Source organism: Nelusetta ayraudi, unplaced genomic scaffold, assembly GCF_046127955.1.
Source record: "Nelusetta ayraudi isolate G7.1 ecotype Tasmania unplaced genomic scaffold, CSIRO-AGI_Nayr_v1 ptg000028l, whole genome shotgun sequence".
NCBI lineage: Eukaryota > Metazoa > Chordata > Actinopteri > Tetraodontiformes > Monacanthidae > Nelusetta > Nelusetta ayraudi.
Genome location: NW_027466078.1, coordinates 3,672,501 through 3,677,472, shown reverse-complemented (window position 1 = coordinate 3,677,472; position 4,972 = coordinate 3,672,501). Strand labels below are relative to the sequence as shown.

General features: G+C 39.0%; 1 protein-coding gene across 6 annotated transcripts in view; it reads right to left on the bottom strand.

The window, feature by feature from the left end:
- Window positions 1–1,328: 1,328 nt before the first annotated feature.
- Window positions 1,329–4,972, bottom strand: part of LOC142891158 (NLR family CARD domain-containing protein 3-like) — a 16,283-nt gene continuing 12,639 nt past the window's right edge. For all 6 annotated transcript variants that reach the window (XM_076030574.1, XM_076030577.1, XM_076030575.1 and 3 more), the window contains one exon: window positions 1,329–4,972. This exon is cut by the window's right edge and continues 508 nt beyond it. The gene's annotated coding sequence lies outside the window, so the exon portion shown is untranslated.

Sequence of the window (4,972 nt, the reverse complement as noted above, 5' to 3'; positions counted from 1 at the left end):
ATAGGTAATGATTAGATCAATGTACAACTGCTGTGCAGTCATAGTTAGCTCTGTGCTCAATGAGTTTGACCTGGGTCATGGATAATGTTAACAAGTCACACCTGGCCAGGCCTGAGTCAAATTAATAATACATACATTGAAAGTACATTCATTTTCTTATGGAGGCACTGATTTGCACACAAGCACCCCACTGGAATATGTTGTCTTTTAAAGATCCTTGGCCCTCAAAATATAGGTTCAGACACCTTATTTGATCATATAAGTGCAATATTGGCAGAAATATATTTAAAATCGATTGTTTCTATAACGGCGGCACTGATTTGTATATAAATAGTAGATGGGACATGTTGGCAACTTTTTGACATAGCTCATCATTTTCAGCACATTTTTTCCAAAAAAGGAAACACTGATTAGAAATATAAATATATATATATATATATATATATATATATATATATATATATATATATATATATTATATATATATATATATATATATATGTATATATATATATATATATATATATATATGTATATATATATATATATATATATATATATATATGTATATATATATATATATATATACATATATATATATATATATATATATATATATATATATATATATATATATATATATATATATATATATATATATTTATATATACATACATATGTATATATATGGGGGTGCATGATACCTGTACTAGACAAGGCTTCTGGAAAGCTAAAGCTACTTACTGAATCTCCTATTTTCTCCGATTTGAGGTCTAGTGCAGAACTTTGGCAATAGAAAGAGCAATTTTCAAGCCAGAAAGGTCCTCTTGGGCTCAAATTGAAGCTTAGGGACATGGGACGTTTTCTATATACAAATGAGGCAGTGATATCCCCCATAAAGTGCTGGTGATTAATCATCCTTGTTGTTATTTGTCAAGCAGACAGCAAGTCATATTCAAAAATACAGTTGTGGCAAGTCCTAAAATCCTATTCCGCTACTTACCCCTATGTCTCAGGATACTCCAAGACAAATTTCAGACCTCCATGTCTATTTATGTAATTTTAGTGAATTAATATTTGCCTTAACACAATTTCGCTAGAGCCATATACCAAAAAATGGGTTTTGGGGGGATTTTAGCGGAAATGGGACATTCTGACAACTTGCTAACATAGCTCATCATTTTCAGCACATTTTTTCCTATAAAAAAAACACTGATTAGAAATATATCTCCGGGGGGTGCACTGAACCCCCTCCTTTGTACTGTACTGCTTTGGATGGGGAAAAACAAGAAGAAGCAAAACAGGAGAACCTCCAAGGTACTCTCATAGAAAGGTTAAAAAGCCTTTATTGTAGCAGTTTGGTTACATTCAAAGCCATTATAAACCATGACGCATTTCGGAAACCAAGCTTTCCTCAAAGAGTCAAGCTCATACACATAGTATTGTATGAACCAGAAAAATATAACAGTTCTGCCCCTCAACAAAAATGATCACAAACAAACGAAATGGCAAAGGATGTAAATAACTTTAGGGTCTCCTTCATCCGAACGATTTTGCCAACATTTCCCTGGCTCCCTGTCAACTGGCTCGAGCGGCTGAAGCGGCCAATGAGGAAACCATGAAGCAGGAATGACAGACAGCAGTAGTTTTTTTTTATTTTCATTTCCAGCTCACCATGTGTACAAGCACCATCCACCACACCCATCATCCAAAGACTGACTGCTTTTATACCTGAGAGACCACCTGGCACGTACCACGGGAACGTTAACCCTGAAACACACCCACATAAAATACAGTAAATATGTACATAAAACTAGCGATGCACGATATGAAACATTTCAACCGATAATTTCCTGCTTCTCACTGCCGATACCGATACCATAACCGACAATTTCATATTTTTATATTTAATGCAATCTCCATATAATCTGCAGTTTGTGCAGGATGCAACGATGGAAAACTGATATTTTTGGTGCTCTGGCCTATCCATCACAGGAGAGAAACCTAAGATTTCAGACTCCATTCCCGGCCAGGCTGCGGGTGCAAGGAAGTCTTTGAGTTGATAATCGCAGATGCTCAGGGCACTCTTATTTGCGGAGGAGACTTCAACGTAAAGCTACACCCAACTCCAGACACACCAAAACGCTGTTACACATGGGAGAAAAGAAGATTACAAAAAATATCAAATTAATGATGAGTGAACTGGGTCTCTCAGTCACATGGAGAGATCTGAATCCAATCAAAAAGGATTGGACTTTTTTCTCTCACCTACACTCGGTCTGCTCCAGGCTCCAGGCTTGAACCTGATGTTTCAAAGGGACATGTACAGAGTAACAAACTGTAATATTGGAACCATGGATCTATCTGACCATGCACCAGTCGATTTAAATGTCATTTTAGATACTGAAAAAAAGAGAACCATTTGGAGGCTTAACACAGGGATTCTAGTCCCCATGCGGGAACAAATAAGAACTGATATCAAACAATACTTGGATGAAAATGACAACGGAGAAGTGACCCCACAAACTCTTTGGGATGCTTGTAAAGTGGTTCTGAGGGGGGAAATTATAGGTTACAGCTCAAATTAAAAAAAAAACAAAACAGAGAAAAGCAAAAACCAAACAACTACAGATAGAACTGAAAAAGTTAGGAGTACATAAGAACACGTTAAATCCACAAATAAAAATGGAATTAATGAAGAACAAAAATGAACTAAATGATATTTACTGAAATGACATTAAGAAGAAATTGATATTTCTAAAGCAAGAATATGACGAAACAGGGGGGGAAATCTGCTAAACTATTAGCCTATAAATTAAAAAAAAAAAACAGCAGGCTGAAAGTACAATTGATAAAATAAGAGACCCTATTACAGAGTCAATATACAATAAATTAAATGATATCCAAGAAACCTTTGAAACGTTTGATACAAATTTATACACCCAACCTAAAACAGACGGAGGAGTGATGGAAGCTTTTTTTTAAACTCCATAAAACTTCCTGAAATTAGGGATGAACAAAACAAGAAGGAAAAATTAAAATTAAAAAGGTAATATCACACTTCAAGACAAACAAAGCCCCAGGGCCAGACGGATTCCTGTCAGAGTGGTACAAGGAGATGAAGGACCTACTCCACCGCTAGAATGAAAATGACCTTTAACCAGGCACTTAAAACAGGCATTATCCCTCTCTCTTGGAGTCAAGCAGTTATCTCGGTGATACCAAAAGAGGGTAGAGACAAGTCAGACTGTGCAAGCTATCGGCCAATAAGTGTTTTCAACCAAGACTATAAGATCTTTGCCCATATTCTGACAAAAAGAATTGAAAATATTCTTCCTCCAATAATATGCCAGAGCGATATCAAATTCATTTGATTTGAAAAGAGGGACGAGCCAAGGCTGCCCATTGAGCCCATTATTGTTGGCTCACTTTATAGAAGCGTGAAGCCAGGGGATCACCCAGAACAATAACATCATGGGCATAAAAATATGAGACTGATTAATACATCGTCCGCGAATAAAGAAATTTGATATTCTTGGTCTGTCACCCTGAAAGTTCAATTCTGGAACTGCTGTCTTTTTAAAAAACCTTTGCTTCAGTTTCAAATGACAAACTGAATATCCAAAAGACCCAGCTATTGAGTTTCTATTAGAAACCCAGCCAGTACATCACCTTCAACTAAATTGGAATCAAGAGCATATGAAATATCTCGGAGTCAACATCCCAAAGGATACATATGGCAAGGGAAAAACCCAGAATAAGATTTTGTTTGGTGTGTTTCACATTACAAAGCAAGATGGAAGGGAATTGAGGAGAATATATCAGGAACGATACCAACTCAAGCAAGATTTGGACTTCAATCATCTCAACAGGAGAACAATGTGACTATTCCTGCATTTTAAATGTCAGTCGTCTTCTTCTCCTTGACGTTGTCCCAGATCATCCAGGATCCGTCTCTCTGGCTGAACATCTTCAACGACGATGACCAGTGATGTGGTCCTGCCATCTTCTACACTCTGCATCACTAGTTCAGGTTCAGTCATGTGGAGAAATATTTGGCATAGTGATGGTGTGAACGTGGCTTTAATCCAGCAGGGCAGGATGCAGGATCCACCACTCGATGGAGCTCTCCTCTCCACTCTTCCTCAGCTCCAGGGTCCAGTCAGACCTGCTGCTGCTGCTCCTCAGCTGATCCTCCCTCATCACCAACAACTCCAGCTGCAGAGAGAAGAAGAGACGGCAGGAGTCACCACTCACAGTCCTTGAACGCATCGTCCCAGAGACCTTGACTGTGTCTCAATTCAGGGTCTGCACCCTTCGAAACGAGCGTCCTCAGTCTGAAGGAAGCGTTCTTCGAGGACCCGGCCTAGAAGGACGGACCAAACCCCGCCTCCCCGGTAACCACACGGGACGGTCTAGCCTTCGGCATATTTCCTCGTTGCGTCACCGCCGTTCCCTCCTGCTGGCCAACCCCAGAAGTGACATTTTTATAGCATCAAGCTAACCATTGGTTCGCCATCTAACGATGTTGTTCGATATTCAATTAAATAAAAACCCGATGTTAAAAGTGCATATTTTATGTGAAATTTCAATACTTAAATTTATATGAAGTGTCTTTGCCAGTAGGTGCCGCTAATTTCAGCTGACTTCCCAGGATCTCACGATGCTTTGCAGCACCACGCAAAGCATCATGGGATACTTAAGTACGCGAAGGATAGGAGCGGTGCAGCCTTGGAAATCGGCTAAAACGAGGGCACATTCCGAGTACGCATTTTGAGCGTCCTAAGGACTTTTGGGAATTGGGAGGAGTCTTCGGCGCAGTGCTATGATGCAACTTCCTTTCAAATGCGTACATCAAGGATGCAGACCCTGAATTGAGACACAGCCCTTGACTGTTGACAGACTCTCAGTCATGTGTTGACAGTGTCAAAGATGGAGGTCATGTGACCACAGAGCGTTGGACTGATAGTGA